Genomic DNA, 24,567 nt, shown 5'->3' on the forward strand with positions numbered 1-24,567 from the left:
GTTGCGGTGAGCGGGGGCTACTCTTTGTTGCGGTGTGCGGGCTTCTCATTGCGGTGGCTTCTCTTGTTGCAGAGCACAGGCTCTAGGTGCGTGGGCTTCAGTAGTCGTGGCTCGCGGGCTCTAGAGCACAGGCTCAGTAGTTGTGGCACACGGGCTTAGTTGCTCTGCAGCATGTGGGATCTTTCCGGACCAGGACTCGAACCCATGTCCCCGGCATTGGCAGGTGGATTCTTAAACACTGCGCCACCAGGGAAGTCCCAGAACTCTATTTTTAAAAATGAAACAAGCACAGAGTCCTTAAGAAGCATGTTGGGAATTGGAAGAGAGATCGATTTCCCAGCCTGTTGCTACCCCGTGGAACCTTTGAAACCTGATTCTTGTGACTGGGAGGTACTTGTCATGTGAGATTGGGGCTTCTGTTTGGCTCACCTTTTTTTTTTTTTTTAATTTAATTAATTTATTTTTTGGCCACGTTGGGTCTTCGTTGCTGCACGCGAGCTTTCTCTAGTTGCGGCGAGCAGGGGCTACTCTTCATTGCGGTGCACGGGCTTCTCATTGCAGCGGCTTCTCCCGTTGCAGAGCACGGGCTCTAGGTGCCCAGGCTTCAGGAGTTGTGGCTCGTGGGCTCTGGAGTGCAGGCTCAGTAGTTGTGGGGCACGGGCTTAGTTGCTCCGCGACATGTGGGATCCTCCCGAACCAGGGCTCGAACCCGTGTCCCCTGCATTGGCAGGCGGATTCTTAACCACTGCACCACCAGGGAAGCCCTGGCTCAGCTTTTAAATCCCTTGTTCTTAGCCTGGTGGGTTTGAATTATGTCCTTCCTCACCAGTTTTGTATTTTGAAATTGTCAACTTTACAGAAAATTTGAAAAAAAAAAACAAAACAGCACAAAGAATGCTCACGTATCTTTGACCTAGAAGAGGCAGTGAGGGGAGTCCCCTCCGACAGGGGAGGGAGCCAGCCCCGGGACCCGCAAGAGCAACTGTCCTGTGGGGAAGCAGGCTTGGGGTGAAGCTGGAGACCACCAGGGGTGAGTGCCTGCAGGCTGTGTGGTGTCTGGGGAAGGAGTGGGGGTTTTGAAGTTGGTTTCCTTTTTCCTGTTCGGGAAGGGGAGACACAAGGAGGCGCTTTGGGTCATGGAGGGCCAGGTACAGATACAGAATTCATGGGAAGGACATGATTTGATTTGCATGGTACACGAACCATTTTGGCTGTTGTATAGCAAGACCAGGAGTCTGGCTGGGAGGCTACTGCAAATAGGTGAGCTCTGATGGAGGCTTGCCCAGAGAAGTTCTTGAATTCTGGGTGTATTTCCAAGGCAGAACCAATAGATTTGTCATGGGATGGATATGAAATGGTACAGCTAGGTCGCCATTTACTGAGGTGGAAGTACTACGTTGGAGATATCTGTTGGACATTCAAGTCCAGAGTTCAGGGGAATTGTTAGGGTTGGCGATGGAGATCAAGCCATAGGCATATCCGTGGTACTGAAGCCATACCTGGAAATTTCTGTGGCCTAGTGGTGTCCGAGGAGCAGAAAGAACCAACATGCTGACAGAATTTCAGCATTGAGTTTCTAGGGATTCACACTGACTTAGATGCCTGTAGGACTGTCCTTGAATTCCAGCTTCATTGCCTCTTGGCTGTGTGACATTGTCAAAGGATCGCACTTTTCAGAGCCTGGGTTTCCCCATTACTGTATAGCATGCCAGTGCCCTTGACCAGAGGCATGGCTGTGAGAGTTACTCACTGTAAAGCACTTGGCATGGAATAGACCATGCAAATGGTAGATATTATCACCTTCTCACATTATGATGCCCTCCCAGTAGCTTTAACTGGAAGTTACTTTAATTAATTTTGTGTTGTTAAAGGACATATTACACTTTAATTATAAGACTGCTAAAAGTAAACAGAGGTTGAGCTAACCAGTTGCCTTTCTCTCCAACTCTTCCTGCAGTCATCCCCCCCCCACAAAACAAAATGAAACCAAGCAAACAAAATAAACAAAATCTCAGATCTCTTAAGGGATGTCAAAAAACAAACAAACCTCACTGACTCCAAATTCATGGGAAATTCTTAGGAAAGAAACCACTTGGTAGGAAATTCCATTTCTCTGTGGCTTTATGTTGACTTTAAAAAAAATTGTAGTATAGTTGATTTAATAGTTTCAGGCGTACAGCAAAGTGATTGTTTTATATGTATATATATATATATACACACACACACACACACGCGCGTATACATAGATATTCTTTTTTATATTGACTTTTGAGCAGAAAAGCATAAATACACATGATGCTAAGCTATTGATTAGCTTCATCTTTGGAGCAAGAATTCCTGAAACAAGACTGTGTGTAACTTGCTTGTTTTCAGACAATGTAAAACCCAATACCCACTGCACTTGCAGACAGAGAAAACTCTCTCTGGCATGGTGTTAATGTAGAAATAAGTCTCATTAGTCAAACTCATGAAGACCAGCCTTTCATAGGCCTTGGATATTTCCCTTCAACATGATGTACAATAGTTAAAAGCCAAAGGGGGAGAATGAACTAACAGGATTTGTCCGAAAGGGGAAAACGCATCATGTTTTAACTCTGGGGGCTTAGCTAGAGCTAACCAGAAGGGCCTTGCAAATAAATGTCCGGGTTAGGCAGGCTTCTTCCTGGGCTTTCATGAGTTGAGACAGGACTAGAAGCTTCCATGTCCTCCCCCCGGGAGTACGCTCTCTGGCGGAGCATGGCGGAGCCCGGTGTGCCTGTTGTTACAGCGCTTCCCCAGTTTGTTGGTAGTTAATTGGCTAGAAAGAAGCTACCATATGGGAAGGCAGACAGGGAGCATCTATTTCTGGCAGTTCCTCAACACTGCATTTCATTAGAGAAATGGCTTTTTCTTTCCGAATGAGCAATAACCATAGAGCACCTTGCCGGGATTTCCGAACCCCTTTGGTCAGGGTTTGGCTCCCAGAACGAAGGGAGCAATTTCTATGTGATTCCAGCATTTATGATGGAACACATATTTCAAAGATTAAGCAGCCGTCCTCAATCCAGACAGATTCCGTCAGAGAAATTGAAAACGCGTAAATTCTCATTCCGCAGGCTGCCTGACAGGTTGAGGCCTGAGGATGCTACTACAAGTAGGACACCCCTTCCTTCCTTCCGCGAGGCTCCGTGTTCATTTCACGCCCTCACGTTCACTCTCGGGGCTCCCACCTGTCTCCCACTGAGGATGCTGACCCAAGCGGAAATTGGAGCTAGCTCCCTTGTGATGAACACTTTTCCTTTTCTGACATTTCTCGAACTTCAGTCGCTCCCCAGAAAGACCAGAGTGTTTCCAGGACTGGCTGTGGGTGGTTGACATGGTCACTGAGGAACTCTCTCCAGGGAGTTGCCCAGCATCGAGTTTTTTCTCCATAGGGTCGGAGTCTCAAAGAGCAGGTCTGCATGCAGTGGGGATGCGCTTCCCAAAATGTTTCCAAGGTACAGTGTTTCTGCAGGATGCTGCTAGGTGCCCGAGGAAAAGGGTGGATTCTGAGCTTCCCTAAATTGCAAAGTTCCATCTCATGGGACTGGGGTTCCAAAGACCAGTCTTGGGGAGGCACTGCTATGGCGTCAGGAGTGTCTCCTTTTTAGTTTCTTTTCAGAATTTCTATCTGAGCGACCTGGAAGAAGTGAGGCACCTTTAATGAACTTCAAGCTCGTCATCTGTGAGGCAGTGACCTTTCCTTATGCTTGATAACCAGGATGATGTCTAGGGATTAGCCATGCCTGCATCCCCAGAGCTGGTTAGAAATGAGTTCCAAGCCCCGCCCAGGCCTGCTGAGTCAGAATCTGCATTTGAGCAAGATCCCTGGGGGTTTGTGTGCAGAGTCAAGTTTGAGAAGCACCTACCCTAGGTGACGGCTCTGAGCGAGGCGATCTCCTGAGTTTACTTCCAGCTCTAAGATCCAGAGTTCTCCAAGATTCTCTCACTTCCAGAGAGAGAGACAGTGGTGGCTGCAGTGATTGAGTCACTGAAGGAGCCTCCAGAGAAACAAGGTGGAGAGAAACTTGCCATGAGGTCTCTCAATCCCATTTTCCAGCCCCCAGACTTCCCCAGTCACCACCGCACTGAGGGCTTCTCAGCATCAGCGCTAGTGGCGTTGGGGGCTCCGTCCTTCTTTGTGTGGGGCTGGCCCGTGCACGGGAGGATGCTTGGCTGCATCCCTGGCGTCTACGCACTAGATGTCAGTGGCAGCCTTCCCGCTGGTTGTGACAACCCCAGATGTCTCCGGATATTGCCAGGTTGTGTATGTGTGAGGGGCAATCCCCCCTTTCCTGCACTTGAATTGTACATCAGCGAGCACTGAGATTTATGAAGCATGGACAAAGGTACCATACCTTTTTGGTGAGTTTTTCATTGAGGTGGTGGGGGGGAATGCTTTGTGTTAGGCAAGGACAGGGTGGGGAATCCAAGGCCTGGGGACAGGCATGGGTGTGTTGGGTGGCTGGGGAAGAGTGTCCCCCCACCTTTAAGCAGAAAGCACCAGTTTAAGGGGAGGGGGGACATTTGCCTTTTTAAAAATTTCATTGAAGTATAGTTGATTTACAAGGTTGGGTTAGTTTCAGGAGTACAGCAAAGTGATTCGGTCATGCATATGCATATCTTCATTCTTTTTCAGATTCTTTCCTCTAGAGGTTATCGCAGAATATTGAGTTCCCTGTGCTACACAGTAGGTCCTTGTTGGTTCCTGAGAACCTAATGTGGTCCACCGGGCAAGGCTGTAGTCACCTTACCGTGGCACACAGCTCACACCAAGTGGCGATTTTGAAGCAGGTGACTTGATGTTCAGCCGGCTGTGTCATCTGCCCTGTCCTCCTTCCCCAGATGTCTCCCACTTCTGGTCCACACATGCGACCATGGGTAGAAAATGGCTCTTTGCTTCTGCCATTTCATTAGAGAGATACCAGCTGCTTTCTTGAGTCGACTTTGAACATTTTTGCGTCTTGATTGCAAGTTTAGAGCAGTGGTTGGCAAACTACAGCCCACGGGCCAGATCCAGCCTGCCACCTGTCTCTGTAAATAAAGTTTTATTGGCCCGCAGCCATGCCTGTTCATTCCCGCATTGTCTGTGGCTGCTTTCGAGCCACAAAGGCAGAGTTCAGTGGTCGCAACAGAGACTGCATAGCCTGAAAAGCTTCAAAGATTTACTCTTTGGCCTGTTACAGAAAAAGTTGGCCGACTCCTGGCTTAGAGTTAATTAGGGTCACCGAACCTCTGGAGAGCCACCAAGAGTAATTTAACTTTCTTTCTTGCACTGGGTGGAAAACATGAAGAGATGCTTTCAAAACAGAAGCAAGGAGAGGCTTGTGTATTGGTGGAGTAAGATGAATGTGTTAAAATGCTTTTCTCTCCTCCAAGTTTCTCCAAGAGTTTAACTTGTGCCAGAGATATCTGTCCTGACTTAGATATTAGCAGAGATATTGGTGACCTCAGGTAAAATTTAAATGTTTTCTGCCAGGGAAACTAACATTTGACTGGCGCTTTGTCATTTATGAAGGTTGAAAACATTGTTTTTTAATTTTTTAAATTTCATTTTATTGAAGCAGAGTTGATTTACAATGTTGCGTTAATTTCTGCTCTATAGTATAGCACAGTGACTCCGTTATGCATATATATATACATTCTTGTTCATATTCTTTTCCATTATGGTTTATCACAGGATATTGAACGTAGTTCCCCGTGCTCTACAGTAGGACCTTGTTGTTGATCCATGCTCTATATAATAGCTTACATCTGCTAACCCCGAGCTCCCAATCCATCCCTCCCCGACCCCCCGCCCTTGGCAACCCGAAGTCTGTTCTCTATGTCTGTGAGTCTGTTTCTGTTTCATAGATAAGTTCATTTGTATGGTTTTTGGGGGTTTTTGGGGGTACGTTTCTGTGTTTTTTATTTTAGATTCCACATATAAGTGATATCATAGGTATTTATCTTTTTCCTTCTGGCTTGCTTCACTTAGTATGATAATCTCTAGGTCCATCCATATTGTGGCAAATGGCATTATTTCATTCATTTTTATGGCTGGATAGTATTCCATTGTATATATGTCCCACATCTTCCGTATCCATTCATCTGTCGATGGACATTTAGGTTGTTTCCATGTCCTGGCTATTGTAAATAGTGCTGCTGTGAACATAGGAGTGCATGTATCCTTTCAAATTAGAGTTTTGTCTGTATATATACCCAGGAGTGGGGTTGCTGGATCATATGACAACTCTATTTTTAATATTTTTAGGAACCTCCTTACTGTGTTCCATAGTGGCTGCACCAATTTACATTCCCACCAACAGCGTAGGAGGGTTCCCTTTTCTCTGCACCCTCTCCAGCATTTATTGTTTGTAGACTTTTTTTTGGCTGCGTTGGGTCTTCATTGCTGTGCGTGGGCTTTCTCTAGTTGCGGTGCGTTGGCTTCTCATTGTGGTGGCTTCTCTTGTGGTGGAGCACGGGCTCTAGGTGCACGGGCTTCAGTAGTTGTGGCTCGCGGGCTCTAGAGCGCAGGCTCAGTAGTTGTGGCACATGGGCTTAGTTGCTCCGCGGCATGTGGGATCTTCCCGGACCAGGGCTCGAACCCATGTCCCCTGCATTGGCAGGTGGATTCTTAACCACTGTGCCACTAGGGATATCCCTGTTTGTAGACTTTTTGATGATGGCCATTCTGACCTGTGTGAGGTGGTACCTCCTTGTAGTTTTTTTTTTTTTTTTTTAAAGATAAATGTTCCTGGTTTTTTTCAAAGATTTTTTTTTTTGATGTGGACCATTTTTTAAAGTCTTTATTGAATTTGTTAGAATATTGCTTCTGTTTTATGTTTTTTTTTTTTATGTTTTTGGTTTTTTGGCCCCGAGGCACGTGAGATCTTAGTTCCCCAACCAGGGATCAAACCCCCTGCACTGGAAGGCGAAGTCTTAACTGCTGGACCGCCAGGGAAGTCCCACCTCATTGTAGTTTTGATTCGCATTTTTCTAATAATTGGCGATGTTGAGCATCTTTCATGTGCCTATTGGCCATCTGTATGTCTATGAAGGGGTTTTAATATTTGTGTTTATTCCCCTCAGTGGTCCTGTGGGGTAAAAATTATTATACCCATTGTTTAGAAGACAAAGCTGAGGCTCAGAGTGGTGAAAACACAGAGGAATTACTCCAAGATTCTGATTCAGTCCATCTTGGGTGGGGCTTGGCATTAACTTGGTAAAAGGCTGCTGGGGGATTCTGGAGTGTGGTTGAGATTGAAAAGTCCTACCCAAGTTGGCATAGCTCATTGGTGGTCTGACCAGAGCTCAAACTTGGCTCTTCTTGGTGACTTTAAGTCCAGGAACTTTTTCTTCAGCATGACAACTTACCATCGCTTATATTAGTCTCTGAGCTGAACTGGTTGGTCTAACCCAGTTGTCCTCAAAGTGTGGTCCCTGGACCCAGCAGCATCAAGATCCTCCAGCAGTTTGTTAGAAATGCAAATTTTCTGCCCGAGGCTGGACCTAGAGAATTGGAAAGTCCGGGGACAGAGCCCAGCCATCTGAGTTTTAATAGCTGATTCAGATGCAGGTCAAGTTTGAGAACCACAGGTCTAAAGTGATGGTAGAGTTGTGATGGAGGTAAGATGCTAAAACCAGAACACACATGTACACACAGACACACGCAGACACACACACACACACACACACACACACCTGGAACAGGCACTGCCTCTGGGAAATTAGCCTGGGTGTAGCGGGGCAGAATGAGCGTGAGAAGGGATGGAAAAAGTAAGAATCCATGGGCGTTTGGGGAAGTATGAAAACACCAGGGCAGTGAAAAGAAAAAAAAGATCATATTGTCCCGGGATGAGCCTCTGCTAACTTAATGTTACCTGGGCGGCCCTGAAGGTGCTAGCAAGAATTCCTGCATTCCTTTGTTGTGCTGGCAAGTCGGAGGGTGTTTTGTTTTGTTTCCTTTTTGTTTTTTAAAGTTTTGGGGGTCTTCTGAATCAAGCACTTGGTAGAGATGAACATTGTTGCGTGATTACACGAGCCCCCTTCTACTTGGAGCCAGAGTCACATTCTTTGCTTCGATTTCAGCCCAGGTGCCTCTTTTTAATTGCATTTCGTATTCAGCTGTGCAGCCATCTCCTTCCCAGAGAGGGCGGCCCCCTAATCACTACAGTGCTTTTGCTCCTGCAGCTGGGACTTCAAAGGCCCCAGAAGTCATATTGTAACGCGAGCTCCACAATAGGCATCGTTAGTCGAGGCTTGTCAAGGGGAAGGGACACCTCAGTGTGGCATAGAGGAGTGGAAGAATCCAGCCTCACCCTCAGTCCCTTTCAGAGCTTCCCCCTGCAAAGCATCGCCATTCCCAATCTGAAAATTGCACCAAGACATACATAATTCAGGGCTGTGTACTGGTCGCCCAGAGCGAGGGGACAGACATTCATGCCCCGGCAAAGAATGTTTGTTTCAACCGAACGTTCAGAGCACCAGCTGCCAACGGGAGAAGAAAAGCAGAGAGGGGGACTCGCACAGACTGACATGGGAAAGTATAAACAGTGATTACAGACTCCGAGAAAGGGCTGTTCTTGGGTGAAATCACATCATCTGATTTGGGTTTTGTTTTTGCAATTACTGGATCTAGAGAGTGGAACTGAAAAGCACATGCTGTTTCCAAGATGAGTGGGGCCATGTGAGCTCATGACGGTTTCAAGTCTGCACTTTGACATTCAAGTTGGACTCTTAAGAGTTAACAAGAGCGGGCCTCGCTCTCTGTAGTAGCTTAATTTTAAGTTCCAAAGCACAGTCTCTAGAAGCAGATGTGATCACTTGCGGTTTTGTTTGATTTTTCAGCCCAGAACTAAGATACATAGAGTATTGATTCTGAAAGTGGGAATTCTGAAGGTGAAAAATTGAGATTGGCCTTCTTGGTCAAATCTGTGAGTTTCTCAAGGTTAAGGAGTGATGTCTCCAAGATCTTTCTTCAGTGTCAGTTCTAGTTATTGTATATAGATGATAACCATTACATATTTTTGAAGACTAGATAAGTGCTGAAAACCCATTTTTTAGTTGTGACCTTTTAGAATAAATCAAGAAAATAATCCTGGCAGAGTTTTCTGAAGACACAGAGCGTCTCCTCAGAAGAGACCCATCTGTCATTGTGTAAAGTGTCACAAAAAACACTCCGTGTCAAAAGAAAATGGTAATTGGCTTGGTGTTTCACGGCCTGAGAAGGGCTGCTGGGTTGAGAGATCCTGAACTTGCAAAGAATGAATCTGAAAGTGGAGTCTGAAGACTCTGTGCCCTGGTGTATCTTTGATCTAGCTGAACCTACAAAGAAGCGTGGCAAGTTCTAAATGCTGCAGAGACCAACGGCTCAGGAAATCCATGCCCATGGCTTTACTGAACATGTCACATCAAAGGGAAAAATGCCCTACTGACTGGAAAGTTCTTTTGGTGTTCAGTGTTGAGAGAGAATAGAAATGAGATTAAATTTCAGTATTTCTGGATTTGGTTAATAGATTCTCTCTCTCTTTTAAACGTAAGAACTTGAAGTGATTTTGTAGAAAAAGTCTCCAAAAGGCGCATCTCATAGCCATGTCTGAAGGGGAATAAAAATATAGCTGTAGATAGAAGGAGCATTGTAATCTTTAGAGAAGTGGTTCCAAAAGTGGTTTTCAGCCTTGACATTCCACATGGCTGAAATTCACCAGCACAAACGCTCCCACAGGGAGACTCTGAGTTTGTGGGCAAACCCGAGGACAGTGTTTGCACCCTGACTCTTTTCTTGGGGATTCAGAGAGGCTGAGGCAAAATGTTGGGGAATGATATTGGAGGAATAAGTATACTAATTTATATTTTTTAGGAAGAAGAGATACTGTGCATACGTGAGTATGTCATATTATTAACAAACTGCTTGTACCCTACTTCACAGCCGCTGATGCAGAGCTGTGTTGGTGGATGTCTGCTTTTCCCGCCTGTACCTGGAAGAGTCCATTCCTACTTAAGGCTCACTAGTAAGACAAAAGTCAGTGTCTGAAAGTTTCAGTTCTCATCTGTAAAAGATGTTAATTCATCTGTCCATATAAACTGGTTGAGGACAGTACCTGACACATGAAAGCTCAAAAATGTGACTGTGGCAGAGACAGCGGATGCTCACCAAATCCGTGTTCTCTCTTCTTCCTGCGCACACAGCTAGACTACATTTCCCAGCATCCTTTGTAGTTAGGTGTGGCCATGTACTAGTTCTAGCCAGTGGGGTGTGAGCCAGCTTGTATAGCTCACAAGACCAATGCTTAAATTTGTAGGAGTTCTGCCAGGAGGTTGATGTCACATTCCTAGCTTGAAATCAGCCATGGTGGGAATATTACACCATGGAGATCAGCAGGTACTACAGCCAGCTGTTTTTTTTTTTTTTTTCCCTTGGAGAACATTTACCAGAACACGACTGACTGGGAATATATCTATTTCCCCTTTCTCTCATCCCAGAGCCTCATAACCCACTGTGTATGTGTATAACTCAGAAAGTGTGTGTGTCTGTGAATCAAGATCAGGTTTGAATAACTTCAACAGAGGAGACATTCTGAAAGGATGGAAGCTGACACCCGAGGTTAGGTGGGGCATACGGTGAAGGGGGAGAACAGTCTAATCTTTGCCCTTTGAAAATAGGGATATTTATGGGGCTTCCCTGGTGGCACAGTGGTTAAGAATCTGCCTGCAATGCAGGGGACCCGGGTTCTATCCCTGGCCCTGGAAGATCCCACGTGCTGCGGAGCAGCTAAGCCCGTGCGCCACAACTACTGAGCCTGCGCTCTAGAGCCCGTGAGTCACAACTGCTGAGCCCACGTGCCACAGCTACTGAACTCCGTGTGCCTAGAGCCCTTGCTCTGCAACAGGAGAAGCCACAACAATGAGAAGCCCGCGCGCCACAACGAAGAGGAGCCCCCTCTCGCCGCAACTAGGGAAGGCCCGCGCACAGCAACGAAGACCCAACACAGCCAAAAAACAAACAAACAAAACAAATAAAATAAATTTATTTTTTTAAAAGGATATTTGAGACGAGGGCTACATTTTTATGTGTTGGGTCTCTTGAGAAGTTTCAGGTCTTCTTTTGCCCCCCTGCTTTATCTGGTTGTCACTGGTCCACCTGGCCGGTGGGTGTCCTCTGCAGCCTGGTGCAGAAGACACCCACCGGCCAGGTGGACCAGCCTAGTATGCCCTCACTCCCAAGCACTCGGTAATGACAGGCACCAGGGAAAGTGTCTTATTGTCTCTGCACTCCTGTGAGGGAGACTGATGCCAGGACAGAGGGGGCTCAGTCTGGATTCTCCTAACAGCAGACCCCGAGATGAGGATTCAAGGGCAAGTCATTTATTTGGAAGGCGATGCCAGGAAACAGCACACGGGGGCAGGAAGCAGTGAGGCAGGGGGGAGAGGCGGCCGACAAAAGGTGTGTTATCCAGCAAGTCGCCTCTGCGGGCGACTGGAGACATGGGAGACAGTGTGGAACACGCATCTCAGAGCTCTCACCCCAAGGGGACAGTGGCTGCGGTATCTTATCTGTCAGCTCTCTTCGGTCAGTGGCATGTCTAGGATGCCCATAACCTGTCCAGACTGCCAGCTTGTGTCTGTTCTTTCCCTAACTGGCCCCTGAGAATCTCTTTACTCTTTGCTTTGTGAGAGGTGAGCTGACTCCCCTATTCTGAGCTCTCCGTGTGGACTTCACGTGTATTGTCCTGGCGGCCCTTGACCCTGACTTTGATATAACGTATGCACCCTGACCTCTGTTGCATTCAATCCCTTCAGTGCCGTCACGTATAAGAAGAATGATTTGAAGAATGGTTTGAATCACACTCTTCGAAATGACAGAACTGGAGAGTTCTCTTACAATCTCGCATGATTATAGTCATCTTGAATTAGATGTATATTTCATCAGAATTTCTGCCTTGTGGTAGATACCACATCCTAATCCCTAGGACTGATGAATATTTTACCCTATTTGGCAAAAGGGGCTTTGCAGGTGTGATTCAGTTAAGGATCCTGAGATGCAGAGATGATCCTGGATTGTCTGAGTGGGCTCGTAAAGGTTCATATGAGAGGGAGGCGGGAATGTCAAAGTCAGAGAGGGTGATGGGATGATGGAAACAGCGTGGAGTTATGCAGGGCCAGGAGTCAAGGAATGTGGGCAGCCCTTAGAGGCTGGAAAAGACAAGGAATGCCTATGAGACCCATGTGGATTCTGCCCTCTAGAACTATAATACACTTGTGTTGCTATAAGTTTGTAGGAATTTGTTACAACAGCAAGAGGAAACTAATATACCCACACAGTCAAGTTTTTAAAATTATGTATTTTGTAAAAATTATGTATTTATTTGGCCGCGCTGGGTCTTAGCTGTGGCACATGGGATCTTTTGTTGTGACATGCAGGATCTTCAGTTGTGGTATGCGGGATCTTTTTTTTTTTTTTTTAGTTGCGGCATGCCTGCGGGATCTAGTTCGCCGAGCAGGGATCGAACCCGGGCTCCCTGCTTTGGGAGCGCAGAGTCTTAACTACTGGGCCACCAGGGAAATCCCCCCAAATTATGTATTTTTAAATTGCCTTTGGGGGGTCCAACGTAATTGTGATGTTTGGGAGTCTATTTTCAGTTAGTTTTGGGAATCAGCTCAGTGGGCTAACTGATCAAATCAAGGTCAGGGTTGGTGTGTCTCTGAGGTCTATCACTTATCGTCTGGGGCTTCTCAGCGCAGAGCCCCTGACCTTGCATGCAGGTAGGTTAGCTGTTGCCAGGAGGGAAATCTGCTGGTGATGGGGCCGCTGATTGCGGTCCAGGTATTTCTGGATTAACTGCTGCTTTTGATTACCTGAACTATTTGTGGATGATCCCTCATCCAGATAATTGAAAATTCTCTGCCTGAGCACACTCTTGTTTTGGCCACTTGGAACCCTAAGGTTTTGCAGCTCTAAGTCTCTGGTTGGGCTTTCCAAGCACCAATAACTTTTATCTTCTCGCGAAACTGGTTGGCTAATTCAGGAATGTGCTTCATTCTAGGTAATAATAGCAAATATTTCCTGAGCACTTGACCAGTCAGGCTCCCGGCCGAGCACTTTTTAAAATCATTACGTTTTTGAAGACTTTGCTCAGAGCTGCGTCCCCCAGGGCCGCCCTCACTGTACAGACGAGGATTGGGGGCTCTGGGCAGCTCACTTAACTAACGCACAGCAGAGCCCACCCCCGACACCAGGCGGTCAGATTCTCGAGCCCACGCTTCTAACCAGCACTGATACTGTCACCCTCTTTTTGGAAGTGGCTCAAGTTTGTTCTCAGAAATAGACCTGAAGTTGGCATCTCGCTTTAGCCGGTAGTGTAAGAGGCCACGAATGAGTCAGGGGGCAAAGCAGCCCTCTGGGAACTGTTGCCCTTTCTCCTGGAGACACGTTTTTGTGAGGGGAGGACGTCCCTGGGTATGATGGATGCTGGATTTCACCACCGACGTTGCAAGGTCTCAATGTTTCGTGATCAAAATGGGTTAAAAAGTGTTCCTGCTCGTGTCCAGTGGTGGTTCAGAGAGAATGTCTAAGCAACAGAAAAGCAAGGTGCTGCTCATTCTGCATGACCGCTCCCTTGATCCAGTTGCCGTCGGCGTTTGCCAGGCAGGTCAGTGGTCTCAACCTGGGTTCAGTTTGTATGATGGCTGGGCAGCATTTACGGACTCAGGAATTCCTTCCTTTTAGACTGGAAGATTCCTTCCCTTTCGATTTTAGAAACTGTAATGCTAACACGGTGGGTCTCGACCAGGGGCACTTTTGCTCCTCATGGGACATCTGAGGTATTTTTTTTAATACATCTTTATTGGAGTATAATTGCTTTACAATAGTGTGTTAGTTTCTGCTGCATAACAAAGTGAATCAGCTACACATATACATATATCCCCATATCCACTCCCTCTTGCGTCTCCCTCCCACCCTCCCTATCCCACCACCCTAGGTGGTCACAGAGCACCGAGCTGATCTCCCTGTGCTATGTGGCTGCTTTTGGGAGGTGTTTTTGATTGTCACAACTGGAGGATGGTGCCACTGGCATCTGATGGGGTGTATTAGGTTCCTGATGCCGCTGTATCAAACTCCCACAAGCCAGGTGGCTTAAAATAAGGGAAATTTCTTTCTCTCGCATTTCTGGAGGCCAGGAGTCCAAAAGATGTCTGCAGAGTTGGTCCCTTCTGGAGACTCTGAGGGAGAATTCAATTCAGGCCTCTGTCCTCGCTTCCGGGGGCTGCCGGCAATCCTTGCGGCCGCATGACTCCAATCTCTGCGTCCAGCTTCACGGGGCCTTCCCCTCTTCTCCCGTGCCTCAAATCTCCCTTTCCTTTCTCTTGCAAGGACACCTGTTATTGGATTTAAGGCCCACCCTAAAGCCAGGATGATCTCATCTCCAGACCCTTAACTTAATTACATCTGCAAAGGCACTATTTCCAAATGAGGTCCCAGTTACAAGTCCTGGGGGTTAGGACTTGGACATATATTTTGAGGGGGGACACAGTTCAACCCACTACATGAGTAGAGGCTGGGAAAGCTGAGAACCACGCTACAATGCACAGGACGGCCTCCACCACAAAGAGGCTGCCGTGAGGGAGAAGTTTGATTGTGGCAGAGAATACCTTTCAGCACGCTCCGCGTCCTTCGCCAGCTGTCACGTGCGCTGTGGCCCAGCCAGGCAATGCGGTCAGATGCCAGCTGTCACCGCCCAGTTCATTTCCAATGAGTGGAGGCCATTAGCGCCCAGCAGGTGGCCTTCAAATACCCACTGTAACCAAGGCTGGTGTGCCAGTGACAGGAAAAGTGAATGCAGTGTTCAGAAGCGTGCGTACTCCAGTGTATACGTAATCAGGTTTGCACCTGTCTTGTGAGTGTGCGTTAAGAACCTCTGATTTGACGGCGTAGACGCCCAAGGCTGCCCCCTTCTCCAGCCCCCTCCTCGCCGTCATGATTAATCTCTTGGGGAATACGTGTCATGGAAATTTGTACCAGTGGTCTCAGGCTTTCTCTGTAGAGCGATAGTAAGTATTCCTGATTTTGCAGGTCACGAGGCAAAGCGGAGCCTCGTCTGCAGGTTCTGATGGAACGAGAGAGAGAGTGCTGCCACGCGCTGCCCCATTTGACCACGTGGCTGGTCTTGGCTGGTGGGCAAGTCGGTGTCCAGTTGCCAGCCGCTGGAGCCTTCCAGAGGCCCGGTGGCGCGCCCTCGGGCTGGGGCCTGGCGCTGGCTGAAGCAGCGGGGGGCTGCGAGGAGGGGCCCACACCGCCCTGCCCAGTTTCCCTCTGTGCCTCAGGGACGCCAGGTGCCAGCACACTCGTCTCTCCTCCTGAAGCGCCAAGTCATCTGAACCTGGGCGCCTGGCTGCAGGGCCCGGGATGCTCAACGCCCAGCACAGGCCCACAGCAGAGGCCCCGGTGTAGAGCTGGAGACCAGCGCGGGTCCTGAGCAGCGGCCACTGGGCCCGGACGCAGATTCTGGGTGCAGAGCGGGGCGTAGGGGTGGAGGGTGATGTCCTGGCTGCTCTCCGGGTTCTCAGGCGCCGGCCTGCTCCAGCCACATCTGCGGGCCACACAGCACAGCCGGGGGGGAGGGGCGTGAGGACAGGGGGCTGGATTTGGCCCGCGGGCCACACTTTGCCAGACCCTGCTTTGACCTTCTGGCAGATACTCGGTCCTTTTTTGGCTTGACCGACTGCGTACCTCATTTGCAAAATCATGGTGTTGAAAGCAGTGGGGACCATCTGACAGCCCTGAGCTAAGCCAGTCCTCGGGGTTTTTGTAGGTAACACACGGAGGCTCGGGAAAATGGGAGATGCACAGCTTCCCTTAGCAAATGAGTGTGCGACCCGGGAGACCCCCAGGATCAGGGCGGTGAACAGAATGTTTTTTGCCTTTTGCCTTTTGAAGTTTAGCTTCTCTTCTCCTTCTAAACCCTCAGCCATCTTATTGGAGCGAATATTCCTGGCAAAGTCCAGGCGCTAGGGGTCAGATTCTATTTCATCTTGTGATTTGGACAGTCGTCAAAGGCAAATATTAGAAGCAATATGTTTGGAAAGAATAAAAGAGCAGAGAATTCCGTCACCCGAAGTTGCAGATGTCATTATGAAGTGCGTGCTGTGCACACCAGCCGTCTGGCATTTGCAGTATGGACGCATTGGTGAAGACAAAATGCCTTCCCAGTCAAAGCCCCAGAAAATTGTCTGCTCTCATAGTAGCGACCGCTGTCAGCAAGTGTTCTTTCCTCGCTGAGAAACTTCATCACGATGCCTTCTTAACGATCAGCTGTCACCTCCCATTTTATTCAGCTAACCTCACACTGTATCGTCCTTCCGGTGCGCACTTCCCAGGCCTCTCTAAGCCAAGTTCAACCAGGTTTGTGGAATGTCAGCTCTCTCCCCGCCCCCTCTTAAATTCCTCTTCAATGCCGTTCGAGCATGACTGCAAAGCCCGGGGACGTTTCCCGAGTCCTTAATTGTGCACAAATTCAGAACTAAGTAAATTTCAGGCCTGCCGCTCGACCACGGAAGTGATCAGCGGCCACCAGAAACGGAGAGGTTTTTAATGGAAAAACGAGAAATCAAAGATAATAAATGAGAGATCTGAGGCTAGAAAAGAGGGCAGCAATTGGTTTTCAGCCCTCCGAACCGCATTCGTGCCCCAGTCAGTCGTCGTTAGTGACCTGATCGGTGCTGACGGGGAGCTGTCTTGGAGCGGGGGCTCGACACTTAGAGGCGCGGCCTGGGTCTTTCTTTATCTTCTGCAGCACCTGAAATTTTGTTGTTGAGGTTTCCTCTGGGCCCATGTAACATGCCTGTAATGTCGGGGAGACTAACAGCACTGGCCTTCTCCAGCCCCTAAATATGGGCTTGCGGGCTCCGGCCTTGACCTTCCCGTCTGTCAAGCTGTTTCAGCGACCTCATGCAGGCTCTTGGTTTTGACCATCTCTCCCCAGCATCTGGCCTTGCCCTATCTCCAGGGACTCCAGATTGGCTTCTGTACCTTCCTGATCGGGTGCACCTGGAGGTCCCCCAGGCACTTCAATCTCAACGTGCTGTCTATAGGAGACACGCTTTAGATGCAGAACACCGAAAGCTTGCAAGGTTTGTCATGTGCTCGTATGTGGGAGGAGACGGATGAGAAGGAGTCAGTGGTGACACTTCGTCTTCCTGGAGCTGACTGGGAGCGTGGAGAGGTATTGGGAAGGTGGGCATGGTGGTGATTAATGGGGGTGATGAGCCACTTAGAAGAGGAGAATAAGGTTGTGGTGGGTGAGTTGTTTTTCGGTTGCAAATTACAAAGACTCAACTCAAAGTAGCTTAAACATATGCAGACATACAACAAAGAAAGGAAAAAAAAAGAAACTCGATAATTTTATTGACTCAAGGAATTGAGAAGGCCAAGGGAGTGGTTTCAGGAACAGCTGGATCCAGGTGCTCAAATAGTGTTATCTGTCATAGGCTGGGTTCCTCCACAAAAGAACCTAAGGCAAAGGCTTGTGTCCTGGTAGTCTATTTGGGAGCAGCATTGGAAAGGGAAGGTGGGAGACCTAAGCAAAGTATGCCTGAACAAGTTGCCTGGCATTATGGGAAACTGGAGCTCAAGCTGTGGGATCTTCGGGAGGTCCTTCCAGGACATCTCAGGACTGTCCTTCCCGGAGACAGAAGGGGGAAGCATGGATTCATCGGCTCTGTCCTGCAGGCATCAAGTGTGGCCCATGGGTGTGGACTCCTCCCACATTGATGGCTGGCACGTGTGAGCACTGACAGCTTCCACAGGTGTCCCACCGGAGAGAAGCCTCCGGGGAGAACGTGAACTCGCTGCGGCCACAGGGAAGTCGTAGGGTGGCACATAGCGTCAGGTCGTGTCTGCACGAGCCTGGTCGAAGCCTGCGCGAAATTGATCTCGGCAGCAGTGGGGTAAGGGCAGAGGCCAAGAGGATTGGAAGTGGCTCAGACAGGGGTCTCCCTCACCATCAGTGTGTCTCCATCTCCCTGTCTCTTGTTCCATCTCTTGACTGTGTGCATCTGCCTGATTCTCAGACAGGCTTATCCACATGGTAATAAGATGCCCCCCCCCCAACAGAAGCGACAAGCTGTCGTGGTCCTTAGAGTCCATCACTGCAGAGAAAGAGAGAGGCCCTCGCCGCCTTCTGCCTGATGTCCAAAAACTGATTCTGATCATCCCTCCGTGGGGCGTGTGCTCATCCCCGTGACCAAGAAAGCAAAGGGTCTCAACTCCTTGCCCTGCTAGAGTTGCGTGGTGCTGGCGTGGGGCTCTTTCCCAGTGGAGAGGTGGCTGGCTCTGGCACACGCAGAGATGTGCTGTCCGGGTCTTTCTTCCAGCTTCAAGAAAAAGCTGGCCGCTGAGTATGTGTTTGGCCAACTGCCTTCGCTTTGGAGCCAGGGTCACGCTCTTCCAAGGGCAGTCCCTGGCCGGGGCCTGAACAAGACAAGGCTACGAAGTGCCTAGCCACTTCTTCCCAGTGCAGAGACTCCTCCAAGGGTGGCTTTTGCTCTGGGCCTCCCAGTTGTGATGATGGAGAAATTGTCGGGTCAGCGTCATAGTCTGGCATCTTCTTCTGCCCCGATTCCTCTTCCTCCCTTTTCTCCCCTCAGGCGTTTCTCTCCAATACATCTTTCGCATTCCTAAGTACATCTCGGTGCTCGCTTCCTGGAGAACTCAGCTGGCACACGGACAGAGGAAGAAGTAACCGACGTTCACCCAGGGGGTGAGACACCTGGAAGGATGAAAGGTGGGAGGAGGGAGGCGAGAGCCCCAAGCTTTGAGTGGGTACAGCAAAGGGCTCCCAATCACCTCCTCGTTGGTGATTCTTTTCAAAACCACTTCCAAACTACCTCTCTGAAACTGGCCCTAGAAGTACAAGGCAGACCTGGATTTGAAAACTATGCGTCAGCTTTGGGCAGCCCACCAACTGCAGGGCCTGCACTTTCGTGAGGCCATGGGTTCCGTCAAGCTGGAGCAATGAACACAGAGAGCAGGGAGACAGCCTGCTTACCCACACTTTTCAGGGCAGCCCATGCAGCCAAGGCCACTTCTCGTGGAGGCATTGACCTTGGTCAGAAGCTGATGTAGGACCAGACGAATTCCAAAGACTACCTGCCCTTTGAGTTGCTTTCTGCCCGCAGGCATATTATGGAAGGGGATGAGTTCTTTTGTTTGGGGGTTGGCTTTAGCCTTGCTGAACTGGGAATCCAAGGTCCAGGGGGGAGTGAGGAAACAGGTTATTACCCTAGACTTGAGTGTCATCATTTCTCTGAGACCACTCTGTCTAGTGTTTCTCCAGAAATCTGGTTTGCATGTCATTGGCCTTGGGCTTACAAACTGGGAGTGAATTTTATGGGAAGGTGGCACATAGAATCATGGGTCTATAAATGGCCGTCAGAAGAAGCCAGCCAAGTACAAGGCATGAATTCCAGGTCACATGGTCTGAAGAAACTCAGCTGCAATCGCTGTTATTTTCGCTGGCAGGCAAATAAAAATGAACAGAATCCTTATTTTTCTGAGTGTATGAGAATCATAATACATTCCCGTAGTGACTTCTCATGACCTGCATTCAAGAGAACAAAACAGAAGGTCTGGTTCACCCATCTGACTTCTAATCACTGAGATTTGATATGAATACAAATAATGATGGACTTCCGTGGAAGCTTTGTCTTGGAAATCCAGTATGCGTCACTGGCGGTGTCCTAAAACTTTTCCCATGGCCCCAAGGGGCAAATTTAAGGCACGTGCTATTACAAGCAAAGGGCTGTATAATTACTACTTGGCAATTTAAAGAATTGAGCTCTTTTTTTGTCCATTCCTGTTAAATCATGAACTACAACAAAGGTGAGTGACTTCGTTGTACTGAGTCCCTGTGGGTGCAGTCCAGGGAGAAGTCTTCACAGGTGCAGCTAAAGACAGGAGAGAGGTGAGGTGAGGTGATGCGCTGACAGTTTAGGCAATGCAGGGGCTCACCCTGTTCTGGGTTTTCAAAGACAGAAAGGCTATTTTATCAATGTCGTCAGAGATGTTGGGTTCTTGGGAACTGACTCAAGCTAGCCAATCACCTAAGAGACTGAGGGATAACACAGAACACAAATGCAAGGTCTAACCGGGTGCCAGGCTGGAGTATTTGTGCCAGCCATCCTGATGCCTTCTGTCCTGGTGTCCAGACATCTGGGGAGTTGGCTTAAAAATGAGAAGACTGGGTGGATGACAAGGAATTAGGATCAAGGCTGGTGGATGGTCAAGGCTACTCCATCCAGGTCACGGTGACTCTGTTAAACCACTCAACTCTCTCCCTAGTATTTATCTCGCAAGAATGAGAGCGTTTGCCTTTGTCAGATTCAGTGCTGGCTTCTCTCTCCTGGATAAACCCTACCATATTTTGCTTCTATTATACACGTTTCTAGTCTACAGGTAGACCAGTATCATCTCACCTTAAAAAAAAAAAAAAAGAGCCTTTCTTTAGAAAGAATATAACACAGTGGAATAGTTTACAATCACCTTCTAGACCTGCCTCTCTAAGTTGAGGCTGGTGTAATTCTGATCTTACCAGGTTAGGGGCAACTTCTTACTTGTCCTCATTATCTCATTGGTTTGTTTTTTTTGTTTGTTTTTTTTATTTTTGTTTTTTTTGCGGTACGCGGGCCTCTCACTGTCGTGGCCTCTCCCGTTGCGGAGCACAGGCTCCGGACGCGCAGGCTCAGCGGCCATGGCTCACAGGCCCAGCCGCTCCGCGGCATGTGGGATCTTCCCAGACCGGGGCACGAACCCATGTCCCCTGCATCGGCAGGCGGACTGTCAACCACTGCGCCACCAGGGAAGCCCCTCTCATTGGTTTTTGAAAGTGTTGGGATGGACATTTCAAAACACAAAGAGGTAGACAAACAAACACAAGAAGAGTTTTTCTTTCATTTCTTTTTTCCATGACAGTATCTAGTAATAATCACACATTAACCACACTGGGATTTTTAGCCCTATATCGGTGAGATTTTCTTTATTTTTCAAATGTTGGAACTTGGCGTGCTCATCCCAAGATGGTGGACAGGGCAAAGAGAGGCATGCCTGTAGCCAAGCTTGGCTGGTATGACAAAGTGACTTTATTTCCTCTGGGGCAGAAATGATGAGAGCTGGTGTTTTCTGCTTATGATTTACTCTTCTCATTGGAAGGTTTCCTCTCATAATATCATTAAGATAGCAAGTCACAATTTTGGAAGAGGAAGCTCTGTCTCAGGAATTTTATACTTGTATCTGCAATTCCCTTCCCTTTCTGCAGCGTGTCTAAATTATATCTGGGGTTGAAGCAAGAGTCTGGCAGCCCCTTGCCTTATTGACGAAAGTGTCAGTTTAGGCATCCCTTCTTTCCCAGGCAAAGGAAAAATTGACACACTGCCAGTGACCGGCAGCCCCAGTGCCTGTTAATCTCCGGATTAACCAATGATTTTCCAGAGCCTCAAGGTCTTCATGGAGCTCTGGATATCTCCCTGACTCTTCAGTTACCCATTTACACACATGCTCCTGATTCCTAATTGCATTCATGATATGTGAATTTTGCCTGTTTAATTTTCTAAAAATAATTTTATTTCTCTTATATGGCGAAGATGGTTAGTCATCAAATTTACAGTGTGCTCCCCTATATTTCTGAGCCTTTTGGGAACTGGGGGTCATCTGACAGCTTCTAGTGAAGGAACTGTGTGTGGAAATGGCATGTGTTACTTATGGGCCAGGGAAGTGAAGGATTGGCCCATAAGTGACACATCCCTCTCTTTCCCAAGCATGGCAACCCAGGAATTCCCATATTATGATGGCAACGTCACCAGATGGAGGAAGCTTGGATCCCTGAGTCACCAGATGGAAGTGAGCCCTGGCCAACTTGCATTGGACTTCACGTAAGTAAGAAGTAAATTTATGTTGTGCTCAGCCTTTGAGACACTTATTACTGCAGCATAGCCAATGCTATACTGACTAAACTTAATTTCCACCTTCTTGGAAAAATATACACTGTCTTCTCTGTGAACTGCTTACAAATATATTAAAAGTCTGGAGCTCTCAGCCTCAAATATCTGAAGTATCAGAATAGGCTAGGTGGAGAAACCTTCTGGTTAGACCCCTTTAGGACTCAAACTAAAAAAGTAAACAAAAATGAACAGGCAAATACAAACCCAAGTTTTCTGCTCAAATAATCTCTTCTTCTAAACTACCCAGGACCCCAGAGGTTCTGTGGTTTGTCAATGCAGAACCGCAGAACACTACCTCTTCAGGAATATTAAGTTGTTTACAAGATGGGTACAGTTGGCTTGAAAGTAGTATTGAGGAGTGTCCCTGGTGGGGCAGGGATTGGAGGGGACTATGGGAATTTGTGCACTTGCCAGTGTTTTCTGTATTCCTGTCCCTTATCTTCTGGCATTCATTCTTTAGTTACTGGGCTAAATTTGACTATCTGATAGGCAGACAATGCATGGGCTTAGGATACTTATAACACACACACATACACACACACACACACCGTTCGGTGTGGGGGGAGATTAGATGTTTTGAAAAAATAGCAAACTTATGGGAAAATCAGAAACTTGTTGGACTTCCTTACCTTTATTCTTTCGGGCTCAGTATTGTTTTTATTTAGGTTGACATCGGGAAAGGGGGTTGGCTCTGGATGGCGTTTCTGTCATATCTTTCAGAGCTTCTTAGAGCCTCTCAAGCTCTTCACGGGACCCTACTTAGATATTTCTTCAGTTATATCGTGTATCCAATTCTTCTCAAATGGCTGCTAACAGGCATTAAATGCAAATTAAGCATTTTTGCAATAACAGAGGGTATTTACATTTCAGAAACATAGGGATGGGTTAGTAAGAGTTTGTGGCAAAGCCTGACTAGCTGATCTCCAAACTGTTTTCCTTTCTTTCTAGGGCACAAACTTGACAACATTTCCCAGATTCCTTGTAGTCAGATGAAGTGTTTGTGAAGCCATCTCCAGGCCCGGCCCATCCAGAGTTTCCTTGTTATTTCCCATACTTTCTCTTTCCCTGAGGGATGACCTAATGCAGAGCATGTAGTGTAGGCCCTCAGGACCCCCAGGGATGTTAGAGCCATTAGGTGGAAGGAATCTGGGTCCTAGAATAACTGTGTGGAGGAAAACCTGCCTGATGGACTGCATTGAACTGTGACATGCATGAGAAATGAACCTTTAAATTAATGTGAGACCCCTGACATCTGGGAGTTGTTTGTTGCAGTAGTTAATCTACCTGACTCATACAAACCTCTTAGCCAGTCACAGTTTATTCTTCCCTAAGAAATGTGCACTGTATGAAGCCCTTTAGGACCCTAAACACCTCCGCTAAAGCTCAAGGGTTTGAGGATTACCACAAAGCGTTTCCACCTTTGTGAAGAATTTCCAGATGCATCCTTCTGAAATCAGTGTTGATTATGTCCTCTTTCCTGACAACATGATAACAAATTTTTACCTGTCTGATGTCACCTTGTCACACAATACTGAAATTCACCGTTAATGATGTAACTTGACAACTTAGGCAAAAGGGGGAATTTATATCCTATGAGGAAGTGGGGTAAACAGTCTCCAAAGATGGGCACCATCAATTCCTCTCCTCCCTGTACACACATGCTGCTCCACCCAGCAAGGGTGACATCTATTTCCCCTCCCCTGGTATCTGAACTGTGGCCTTGTGACTTGCTTTGCCCAATGAAATGTCAAGGATATGACATTCTAGGACTTCTGCGTCCAGGCCTTAAAAGGAATGGCAGCTTTAAGGTCCTCCCTCTGGGAAGCCAGCTGCCAGTTGAGAGGTCTGACTATGCTGAGACCCCCCATGCTGTGAGGAAGCCCAAGGCGACCACGTTGAGAGCCCACTTAGGCACCAGATGTGAGTGAAGGCTTTGTGACCCTTCCAGCCAGCTCAGATGCCCACTGAATACAGCCGAGTGAGTGACTCTAGCCAAGGCCAGAAGAACCACCAGCTGAGCCCAGTGAACTCACAGCTTCGTGTGGAGAAAATAAATCGTTGCTGGTTTAAGCCAAGTTCGGAGTGGCTTGTTACACAGCAATAGGTAACCGAGACAGAAGGGACTCTAGGTGTGAGGTTCTGACTGGTTAAGGAAAGACTTGTGAAATCTCCCATGGGATTGTTCACCGTTGTGTTTTAACTCATGAAGGTGGAAACATGGCTTTGAAAGAGGCCTGAGAAAGGCTTTTATGGTCAGGGGCATACAGTAGCCACTTTCCCATGCTCTTACTTGAGCCTTGACAAATATTTCTTCAACAGAAGATTTTTGAATGAAAGTAATTATCACATACCTCTCTGTTCCGTGTCTTAGGCCGTGAGCTCTTTGGGGGGAGATCATTGTCTGGACATAGAACAGTGCCTCCGCGAGGTTGCAGGCTGTAGAGGTTTATTGAGTGAGTTAATGCTGGGCTTGGGGGCGGACCTCATCCTTTCAGTGGATGAGGATGTGATGAAGAGGAACCCTTGCCTTGCCCCTAATGTCTCACCCAAAGGTCAAAAGGAAGCAGCTAAATGAAG

This window comes from Stenella coeruleoalba, assembly GCF_951394435.1.
Source record: "Stenella coeruleoalba genome assembly, chromosome: X".
NCBI lineage: Eukaryota > Metazoa > Chordata > Mammalia > Artiodactyla > Delphinidae > Stenella > Stenella coeruleoalba.